The sequence below is a fragment of the Vulpes lagopus genome, chromosome 2, assembly GCF_018345385.1.
Source record: "Vulpes lagopus strain Blue_001 chromosome 2, ASM1834538v1, whole genome shotgun sequence".
NCBI lineage: Eukaryota > Metazoa > Chordata > Mammalia > Carnivora > Canidae > Vulpes > Vulpes lagopus.
The window spans coordinates 167,764,190-167,776,336 of NC_054825.1; positions in this window are offsets into that span (position 1 = coordinate 167,764,190).

Here is a 12,147-nt window from a genome sequence, read left to right on the forward strand (position 1 = left end):
TTGGATCTAAGAGCTATAGAGTCTCTTTTATTCTGACAATCTCACCTCTTTAAACATATATAGTCTTTTATTTTTATTTAAATTCTAGTTAACATACAGTGTAATATTGGTTTCAGGAGAAGTCAGTGATTCATCACTTACATGCAACACCCAGTGCTCATCACAAGTGCCCTCCTTAATACCCATCACCCATCTAACCCATCTCCCACCCCACCTCCCTCCTTCACTCTTCTGTTTGTTTTCTGTCCTTAGGAGTCTCTTATGGTTTGTTTCCCTTTCTCTTTTTTCTCCCCTCCCATATGTTAATGTTTTGTTTCTCAAACTCCACATGTGAGTGAAACCATATGGTATTTGTCTTTCTCTGACCATTTCACTTAGCAGAATACACTCTAGCTCCATCCATGTCATTGCAAATGGTAAGATTTATTCTTTTTGATGGTTGAGTAATATTCCATTGTTTATATATATACCACATCTTTATCCATTCATCAGTCAATGGACATTTGGGGTCTTTCCATAATTTTGCTATTGTTGATAATGCTGCTATAAACATCAAGGTGCATGTACCTCTTTAAGCACACATAGTCTTATAAGTTGCACAGCCTTGAGTATCTTTATCTATGATGTCAGCCCTAGCCTGACATCACCAAAACTGGCCTTTAAAAATATCAGACTGATGACAGAGAAATTCCACTCCTAGGTATATACCCAAGATAAATTAAAACATATGTCCACACTTGTACAAAAATGTTCATAGCAGCATTATTTATAATAGCTAAATTGTAGAAACAATCCAAATGTCCAATTACTAATAACTAGGTAAAGAAAATTTACCTAGTAAATAAATAAGATTTTGCAATTAAAAGATGGAGTACTGATTCATTCAAGGATTAGCCTTGAAATCATGCTTAGTGAAAGAAGCTAGACACAATAAAGAATGTGTTTTATGATCCTGTTTATATGAAATGCACAGAATACATAAATCTGCATTGATCAAAGAAATCTGATTTGTTGTTATCAGGGACTTGTCCATTGGGAGTGGAGAATGGCTGCTAATGGGTAGGTGGTGGCAAGGGGGCAGGGGTTGGTGAGCTGATGAAAAACCTCTGGAATGAGATAGTGATGATAGTTTATATCTTTGTGAATATACCAAAAATCACGCAATCCTACACCTTACAAGTGTGAATATTAAAGTCTGTGAATTATATCTCAATTTTTTTTAAAAAAAGAGATTGGCCTGTTTGAAACTATTTCTCACTCACAATTATGGACTGAATTGTGCCCCCTGCCATACATATGTTGATGCCCTAAACACCAATGTGACTGTATTTGGAGATAGGGTCTTTAAGAAGGCAATTAAGATTAAATAGGTCATTATCATGGGCCCTCATCTGATAGGATACAAACAAGTGGAAAAGTATTCATGTTCATGGATTGGAAGAATTGATACTGTTAAAATATTAATACTTCCAAAAGCCATCTATAAATTCAATCCTGTCAAGATTATAATGGCAATTATTATTTTTTTACCTAAGTAGAAAAAACTCCTAAAATTTATATGGCACCAAAAAAGACCCCTATAGCCTGAGAAAGAACAAATCAGGAAGCATCACACTTTCTGATTTCAAGCTATACTATGAAGTTATAGTCATCAAAACAGTATGGTGCTGGCATAAAAAAACAAATAGATCAATGGTACAGAACTGATAGCCCTGAAATAAACCTGAGCATATATGGTAAACTAATATTTGACAAGGGAGTCAAGAACACTCAGTGGAGAAAAGACCATATTTTCAATAAATGGTGCTGAGATAATTAGATATTCACATGTAAAGGAATAAAACTGGACCCATAACTTATACCACTCACAAAAATTAACTCAAAATGAGTTAAAGACTTAAATGTTAGAAACTCCTAAAAGGAAATAGGAATAAATCTCCTTAACATGGATATTGGTTAAAATTTTTTGGATATGACACCTAAAGCACAAACAAAATAAAAAAATAAACAAGTGAGACTTATCAGACAAAGAAGCTTCTGCACAGCAAAAGAAACCATGAACAAAATGAAATGACAACCTATGCAATGGGGAAAAAAATCTGCAAGCCATATATCTGATAAGAAGATAATATCCAAAATATATAAGAACTCATACAATCCAATAACAAAACAAACAAGCAACCCCCCTCCCAAATAACCTAACTAAAAATGAGCATAGGACCTAAACAGACACTTCTCCAAAGAAGATACACAAAAAACCAACACGTACATGAAAAAATGCTCAATTTCACTAGTCATTAGTTACACCCAAATTAAATCACAATGAAATATCATATCATGCCTGTTAGAATAGCCATCATCAGAAAGGTAACAAATGCTGGCATGGATAAGAAAAAGGAAACACTTCTGCCCTGTTCGTTAGACTGTAAATTAATACAGCCACTGTGGAAAACAGTATGGAGGATCTCAAAAAAATTTTTTTTAAATATAACTACTATATAATTCAGCAATTACACTTCTGGGAATATATCCAAAGGAAATGAAAACACCAATTTGCAAAGACATCTGAACCCCCATGTTGGAAGCAGCATATTCACAAGAGCCAACACAAGGAAACAACTTAAGTTTTAATCAATGAGTGAATGGATAAAGAAGTTTTGGTATATATTACTGAGCCATAAAAAGCAATGATGAGGGATCCCTGGGTGGCGCAGCGGTTTGGCGCCTGCCTTTGGCCCAGGGCGCGATCCTGGAGACCCAGGATCGAATCCCACGTCGGGCTCCCGGTGCATGGAGCCTGCTTCTCCCTCTGCCTGTGTCTCTGCCTCTCTCTCTCTCTCTCTCTCTGTGACTATCATAAATAAATAAAAATAAAAAAAAAGAAATGATGAAATTCTACCATTTGCAACAAAATGGAAAGACTTTGAAGACATTCTGTTAAGTGAAATAAGGCAGAGAAATACAATTATTGCATGATTTCACTTATATGTGGAACCTAAAACAAAAAACAAATTAATAGAAAAAGGGAACATATTTGTCGTTACCAAAGGAAGGGGTGGGGGGAGGGGGAATTGAGGGAAAGTAGTCAAAGGTATAAATTTCCAATTATAAGATAAATAAGTACTAGGGATGTAATGTACAAAATGACTATAACCAACACTATCATATGATATATAGGAAACTTCTTATGACAGTAAATCCTAAGAGTATTCATCACAAGGAGAAAATGCTTTTTTCCTTTTTCTTTATATGAGAAGATGGATGTTAGCTAATCCTATTGTGGTAATCATTTCACAGTATATGTAAATCAAACCATCACACTGTATACCTTAAACTTATACAGTGATGTATGTCAATCATTTCTCAATAAAATTGGGGATAAAAAATAAATATTTGGTTGACATGTGAGAATATTTATAACAGAATAATGAATATCTATAACTACTAGAGCCATCATTGTTGGAACTGATGTAATAGTGTTATTATCTACAACTATCATCTTTCATTACTCATTCCATATCCCCCTTACTCTTAGCGAACACCTCAGTTCATTGTGGTTCTTTTCCTAGCAGGATGAAGCAAATTTTTGTTCTTCAAGGTTTTGAGACATTAACAGTCCTGCCTGAATTGTGCTGTTGTATGTTCTCCATTGGTTTTACATCATAAGATGCGCTTTTAAGAGCACAGTGATTTTTTGCATTTCAGACATAGTCTTGATTACCTCCACTGTGTTGCAGCAACTCAATTCTCTCATTGTTGTCAGGATCAATTACCCCAGCCAGTAAAAGAACTCCCTTCTTTGACTATTCATTCAGAAGTAAGAGACATCAAATACCCAACTGGAAGTACCAAGTTCAAGTTCAATGGAATTATTATTTTGTCTTCTGATGGAATCATTCAACCCCTTGGAACTAAGATTCTATGGAGACTGTTCATGAAGACAGGAAGCAAAATATTTGCTATTGGATCACTTGAAGTAATAGTGAGTGAAATCACTCAAATTTCTACCCCTGGATTCCTGATCTTGTGAAACTTGGTTATGGGTGAAAGAGCACCATATTCTGGGCACTTATTTAAATCATATACAGCATATATGAGGACATTGTCTTAGCCCAACAAGATACTGCCACCTACCTGGTAATGTAAGTTAGTTTTCAAAAGGCTAGTCCACTTTCTATCAATTCACCTATTTCATGGTGATGGGGAACATAATAGAAACAATGCATTCCATGAGGACAGGCTCATTGCCCCACTTCATTTGCTATGAAGTGAATTCCTTTATCAGAAACAATGCTATGTGCAGGTTCCTTAAAAAATTAAAAATATAACTACCATATAATCTAGTAGTTGCACTAGATTAGGGTATTTATCCAAAGAATATGAAAACCCTAATTCAGGGAGATATATGCAGCCCCATGTTTACTGCAGCATTATTTACAACAGCTAAATTATGGAAGCAGCCCAAGTGTCCATCAATAGATGAATGGATATGGAGATATATATATATATATATATATATATATATATATATAATATATAGAATATATATATAGAATATATATAGAATATATATATAGAATATATATATAGAATATATAGAATATATATATATCCATATCCAGAGTGGAATATTATTCAGCCATTAAAAATGAAATCTTGCCATTTGCAACAATGTGGATGGATCTAGAGAGTATAATGCTAAGCAAAATAAGCCAGTCAGAAAGACAAATGCTCTATGCTTTTACTCATATGTGGAATTTAAGAAACAAAACAAACAAACAAAGGAGGATAAAAGAGACGAGCCAAAAAACACTCTTAACTATAGAGAACAAACTGATTGTTACCAAAGAGATGAGGGGGGATGGTTGAAATAGGTAAAGGAGATTAAGAGTACACTTATCTTGATGAGCATTGAGTAATATATGGTACTGCATCACTATATTGTACTTCTGAAACCAATATAACACTGTTAATTATACTGGAATTGAAATTAAAATAAATTTTTAAAAAAGAGAGTCAATGCTGTATGAATACTAAAATGGTGGAAAAGAACTATCAGAGTACACAATTGGTAGCTTGGGCAAAGCACTGCAGGCATGGATGGCAAATCCATGTCCAGAGTGTCTATTCAATTAAAAACAAGGTACTGCCCCTTCCATGACGGAAATGATCTAATGGAATCAAACTCCCACAGGTAGTCGCAAAAATATCCTGGAAAAAGGGGCTATATAAAGGAACCAGTGTTGGTTCCTGGGCACTCAGCAATGACAATAGCCAGGATTGCCTTTGTACATGGAAGTTTAAATTGTTGAAACTGTGGATAACCTCCATTCCTGCCACTGTGGTCACTTGGCTCAAGAGTCCACTGGGCAATGACAGAAGTGGGCTTTGACAAAAGCTAAAAGTTATCAACACACTAGGTCAAACTACTTCTTTATTAAAACCTTCCACTACTGAAAGTACCCTATGGTGGTCATTTACATGGAGCACACTTATCTTCACATTCTCTCCCCACTAAGTAGTCTATCCAAAATACCTCTCCCTTAGCAAGCTTTGCGACCAATTTTCCAATCATGTACCTTTGAAGAGCCTGAAAATCGGGCCAAACCCTTGGCCATAACCCCTGAAACTATATAGACCCTTAAGTCTAGCCATGTGTTCCTTCAGGCCAAATGAGCAACCAAGGTGTACTGCTCAAAGTTCTACCCACTGGGGGAATTTCTCTTCACAACTGTCCTCCAGGATGTCCTAGAAAGTGTTATGTTTCAGTTGAACAACTTCAGGTCACTGCTGTAGATCACACAGAACTATCAGAAGATTGGTCAAGAGTGAGTTTTCCCTACCTCACTAAGGAAACTAGTCATAAGGAATTTTCTGTAAAACCACAGGGACATACTGGGAGAAAGTAATGTAGCACAAGTATAGACCATGGGCATTTAGGCCATGTACTGATGCTTTCAATGCCTCATATATACTTCCATTTACTTCTCATATATATCTTTCATTTGATAATGGAGTGCTTCTGTAAATACCCAAATCTAAGCCCACATTGGTAAGATGACAACTAGTCCATGAAGACAAGGTCAGAGTATATGGTAATTTGGTAGCCTATGGCTAACTCTTCAGCCACTGCTAAAGTGCAATAGTAAAACCAAAGCTGTTTCTTAAAGAGAAGGTAGGTGTCTGGAGAAGATGCAGGGGTTTGTGCCAAAATTCTAAGAGTCTGTGCTATGCATCATCTATAGGAGCTGGCCAAACATTCCAAACACCATTCTGTCACTGACATTTCAAGAACCTTTGAATCTGCTGGATCATATAGCCCAAATGGCAGAGCAGCTTATATATGGCAGTCTAGAGTTGTTGAGAGCCTACTTCTCTGGGCTCCAGTCAGAAAGTTTTCAGGTCACACAAAAAAAGGAGCAGGGTCACCCCCCTCCCCAAATGAGGAATACACTTGTTCAAAAATCCGAGGAGCATACTAGGCATGATGACTCTTTTGGTTGCAGGAGGGGCCAGATGCAACCTGTCCTTTACTTTAGATGTGGTATTTTGACATGCCAACACCAATGACCCCCTAGAAGTTTTACTGAAGTGGAAGGCACCTAGATTTTTAGGGAATTTATTTCCCACCCTCTGGCATGCAGTCTTACCAATATGCCTACGATAACAGTGACTTCCTACTCATCAGGGCCAATCAGCATCAATCAATGTGCCAGTTCAGAGACAGGATCCAGCAATCCCAGGTAAATGGTCCCTTTGGGGAAGCCTAGGAAAAGATTAAAACTGCAGTATTTGGCAGGGTAGCAGGGTACTTACTCAGGAAGATGCAGCCTTTCCTTAATTCAATAAATTATGGATGTAAAAATTGGCTCATGTCTGGGTGCGTATAAGAGGTAGTCAATCTGTTTTTGGTGGATGCAGTTGGACTTCTGTTCATTTGACCTGAAACTATTCTATTTATACATATCAAATAAGAATTTAGTACTCTAAACATCCATTTGTTTTAGGGACATTAAAGTCAATAGCCAATGTCATATATCAGGCTATTTTGAACCTATGTTGGCTCTGCTGTCCTTTATAGAGTATCCTTGCCCAACTTGTCTGGGGATTAAATGCCACCACTCCGATCCACACTAGGATCCCATCATTTAATTTCACTTAAGGATCCCAGTTCAATGGTGTTCCCATTGTAATACCTCATCTACAGAGAAGAACAAACCTTGAGCTCTTCAAAGATGCTGAGATTCCTCTCACAAATTATTTCTCATGGTGAATTATGATTCCTTTAGTCCTCCAAGGTGAATGAGCATGTCTGACATGATAAATCTGCTCCAACATTCAAATCTCCCTAAGACTTTGAACATTTCCCTCTACACTGTACCAAAGAAATTCTGGAATTTCAATTCAACTTAGTGTAACTACATTTCCTTCCATTTTACAACCTACCAACCAACAACAAAAAATACCCCTTTATAACTTATGGAGCTAAAATTTTGAATCCAGAATCTCTGTTCAGTAAATTTATTTCAATATATACATCTCATCCAATTTTATACTTCTTGTACCATGATCCCATGTCCCTAAGATCCATTCCCAAACATGTTCTAAGATTTGTATATATAAATTGAAAAATCATGAAATTCTTTTGATGTGTGGAGTACCACTTCAATGTCCGATGTGTACCTAAGTCTCTGGTACCTGGCGTGACTTGAATCTAAGTACAGATGTGGAAGCAAAGAAGTATGGCAAGATTTGGTCCTGAGAAGAATCAGTAGTGTCTTTCAAGGTATCTATCTCAGTGGAAACTACTGCATGTTCTTCAGGCATAAAAGGGTCAATTTCCTTAGGCAGTAGTGGAATGGCTGCTTCTAGTGGCAAGGACGACTACAAAATTCAGAGGCTGGGAGCAATCACTCATGGACAAGAGGGCATTTGTAGGCATTCTGTATTCCAACAGAAAAGTTTCAGCAGTGTAGGAGCAACGCATTTGAGAATAGATGGACTGAAGAGGATAAGAACAATTTCACTTTACCTGTGTCATCTCTCCTCCAAGCCAGCAGAGCTCCCTGGCAAGAGTTTCCACCGGCCTGCAATTTCTTCCATGTGGGAAAATAAGATCATGTGAGTGAGTATTCTTGGCTTCCCCAGCTGTGTGGAATGCTGCTCAACAGGCCCACTTCTTTCCTGTTCTACCCAGAATACTGAGGTGACCTACATGGCTGAAGGGTTGGGAGAGGGTGGGAGCACAACAATCACAGCTTGGAACTCATCAAAGGTACACAGATTCTACTAAATACTTCTCAGACTGTCAGGAAGCCTGCCCACAAGCTGCCGGGGATGCCTCTCCTGCAGTCTCCTCAAACTGCCTATTGGCACCCCCAACACTTCATGTGCCTAATTTCTTCTACCTTGTGACTGGCTCCCTAAACCCACCCCAGCAGATAAGCATGAGCCTTTGCAGACCTCTAGCAAACACATAGAAAGACTGCCCAATTCTGCAGGATTTGGAAAAGGAATGCAAACATAAGCACTTCAGAGAAACAACATAAGGGGGAAAAAGGGAGGTTCTCAACACCAAGTCTAGCTTTGTGGTATAGAGAAAAGGCATACAATCTTATAGATGTCCCCCATCAAGAGGAAAGGTAAAGTGTGGTGTGGATACCTCCATAGAAAAGTTCTGAGAAAGCCTCAGAATCCCTAGACAGCAGACTAGTGATAGTATTTCTCTCCTGAAGCCAGTTGGTAGAGACTAGAGGAGGAGAGTGCTTCTTCAAATAAGAAGACAGCAACACAAGACTTCAAGGAATATGAAAAATCAAGGAAACATGACACCACCAAAGGAACAATATTTTTCCAGTAAGTGACCTCAAAGAAATGGAGAGTGAAGAACTGCCTGATAAGGAATTCAAAATAACTTTTAAGGAAGCTTAGTGAGGAGAACGCTGAGACAACCCAACAAAATTAGGAAAATAATACATCAACAAAACAGGAAGGTCAACAGAGAGGTAGAAGTTAGAAGAAAAGAACCAAACTGAAATTCTGGAGCTCCAAAATACAACGAATGAAATGAAAAGTGTAACAGAGAGCATGAATATTATACTTGATCATACAGAATAAAAAATGTATTAATTCAAAGACGGGTTATTAGAAATTTTCAATCAAAGGAGAAGAAAATGAAAAAGAGTGAAGAAAGCCCCTGTGAATTATGAGCTATAAGAAAACAACATACATATTATAGTAGTCCTAGAAGAAGAAAGAAAGGAGAAGAAATATATATTTTATATATATTAAAATATATACATAATGGCTAAAAAGAAAATCTCCAAATCTGGGGAGAGATATGCACACCTAGGTACATGAATCTCATAGATCCTGAAATATTGTCCACGGAAAAAGGACTTCACTGACACACATTATAATACATCTGTTAAAAAATTAAACAGAATTTTGAAAGCAGCACAGGAAAAGAAACTTAACACCATAGAATATATCATCAGAAACCTTGCAGGCTAGGAGAGAGATGATAAATTCAAAGTGCTGAAAGCAAAAAACAAACAAACTGGCAACGAATATTACCCAGCAAAGCTGTCCTTCAGAAATAAAGACTTTCCCAGACAAACAAAAGCTGAGGGAGTTCACCAGCCCTAGACCTGCCTTACAAAAAATGCTAAAGGGCATTCTTCAAGCTGAAAAGAAAATATGCTAATTAGTAAAACAAACATGTTAAGTATGACCCTCACAAGTAAAGAAAGAGAAGTATATTGTCAAATTCTCCTAGTGGTGTATCAATTCCTTAACTCTAATATATTAAAGTTTAAAAGAAAAAAGCATTAAAAATAATTATAGGTTCCTCAAAAAGTTAAAAATAGAACTACTCTGGGTGGCTGAGTGGCTCAGTCAGTTCAGTGTCTGCCTTTGACTCAGGTCATGATCTTGGGGTCCTAGTATCGGGCCTTCAGCCAAACTCCCCACTCAGCAGGGAGTTTGCTTCTCCCTCTCCCTCTTCCCCTACCTGCCCCCGCTGCTCTCTCTCCAATAAATAAAATCTTTTTTTTTTTTAAAAAAAGGTCCTTTTTTGGGGATCCCTGGGTGGCTCAGCGGTTTAGCGCCTGCCTTTGGCCCAGGGCGCAATCCTGGAGTCCTGGGATCGAGTCCCACGTCAGGCTCCCAGCATGGAGCCTGCTTCTCCCTCTGCCTGTATCTCTGTGTCTCTCTCTGTCTATTATGAATAAATAAATAAATCTTTTTTTTTAAAAAAAGGTCCTTTTTGAGGAACCTATAATTATTTTTAATGCCTTTTTCTTTTAAACTTTATGTTAGAATTAAGGAATTGATACACCACTAGGAGAATTTGACAATATACTTCTTTTTTTAGAAAAAGATTTTATTCATTTATTTATGAGAGACACACACAGAGAGAGAGGCAGAGACACAGGCAGAGGGAGAAGCAGGCTCCACGAGGGAGCCCGATGTGGGACTTGATCCTGGGACTCCAGGATCACACCCTGAGCATGAAGACAGGCGCTAAACCACTGAGCCACCTAGGGATACCTCCAATAAATAAAATCTTTAAAAAAATAACCTTAACTATCTTAGTTTATAGATTTAAGAGTTCCAAAGTACCCAGAGCAAAAAATAACAGAATTGAACACAGAAATAGACAAATTCACAATGACATGTAGCTTAAATACTCCTCTCTCAGCAACTGATAGAACAGAAAATTAGTGAAGTTATAGGAGACTTGAACAACATTATCAATAAACTTGATCTGGGCAGCCCTGGTGGCTCAGCAGTTTAGCGCCACCTTCAGCCCAGGGTGTGATCCTGGAGACCCGGGATCTAGTCCCACATCAGGCTCCCTGCATGGGGTCTGCTTCTCCCTCTGCCTGTGTCTCTGACTCTTTCTCTGGGTTCTCTCATGAGTAAATAAATAAAATCTTAAAAAAAAAAAACTTGATCTAATTAATCTGACATTTATAGACTACTTTACCCAACAGCAGAATACACATTGTTTTCAAGTGCACATGGAATATTTACCAAAAGAAACCATATTCTGGGTGATAAAACAAACCTCAACAAATTGAAAAAAAAAAAACAGAAATCATATAAAATATTTGCTCTGATCACAATTAAGTTAAAATAGAAATCAGGATCACATATCTGGATAATGCCCAAATATATGGAAATTTAAAAACACAATTCTAAACAATCCATGAGTCAAAGAAGAAATCACAAGAGAAATTAAAACATATTTGTATTGAATGGAAGTGAAAGCACAGGGATCCCTGGGTGGCGCGGCGGTTTGGCGCCTGCCTTTGGCTCAGGGCGCGATCCTGGAGACCCGGGATCGAATCCCACGTTGGGCTCCCGGTGCATGGAGCCTGCTTCTCCCTCTGCCTGTGTCTCTGCCTCTCTCTCTCTCTCTCTCTCTCTCTGTGTGTGACTATCATAAATAAATAAAAAAAATTTAAAAAAATTATTAAAAAAAAAGGAAGTGAAAGCACAATATAAAGTTTGTGCCATATAGCTAAAGAGAAAAATAAATACAATTAAAGGATTATATCAGAAAAGGTTTCCAATCATTGAACTAAACTTCTACCTTAAGAAAATAGAAGAGTGAAGTAAAAAAAAGAAAGGCAAGCAGAACATAGTAAAAATTTAAAAAATCAATAAAATTGAAAAAATAGCAGAGAAAATCAACAAAACCAAGAGCTAGTTAAGACCAATAAAATTGATAAACTTCAAATGACAATAACCAAGAAAAAGAAGAGATACAATATTACCCACATCACGAATGGAAGAAGGAACAGCACTACAGGCCCCAAAGATATGGAAAGGATGAGGAAGCTCCTACCAATTAACCAGCCTCATTATTCATTAATAGGCCATACCAATACTAGGGAAGCCCTTAATTAATTAGAACTAATAGGGCAGCCCGGGTGGCTCAGTGGTTTAGTGCCACCTTCAGCCCAGGGTGTGATCCTGGAGACCTGGGATCGAGTCCCACATCAGTCTCCCTGCATGGAGCCTGCTTCTCCCTCTGCCTGTGTCTGTGCCTCTCTCTCTCTCTCTGTGTCTCTCATGAATAAATAAATAAACTCTTAAAAAAAAAAGAACTATAGCAACAAATGCATCAGTTGGATGCCA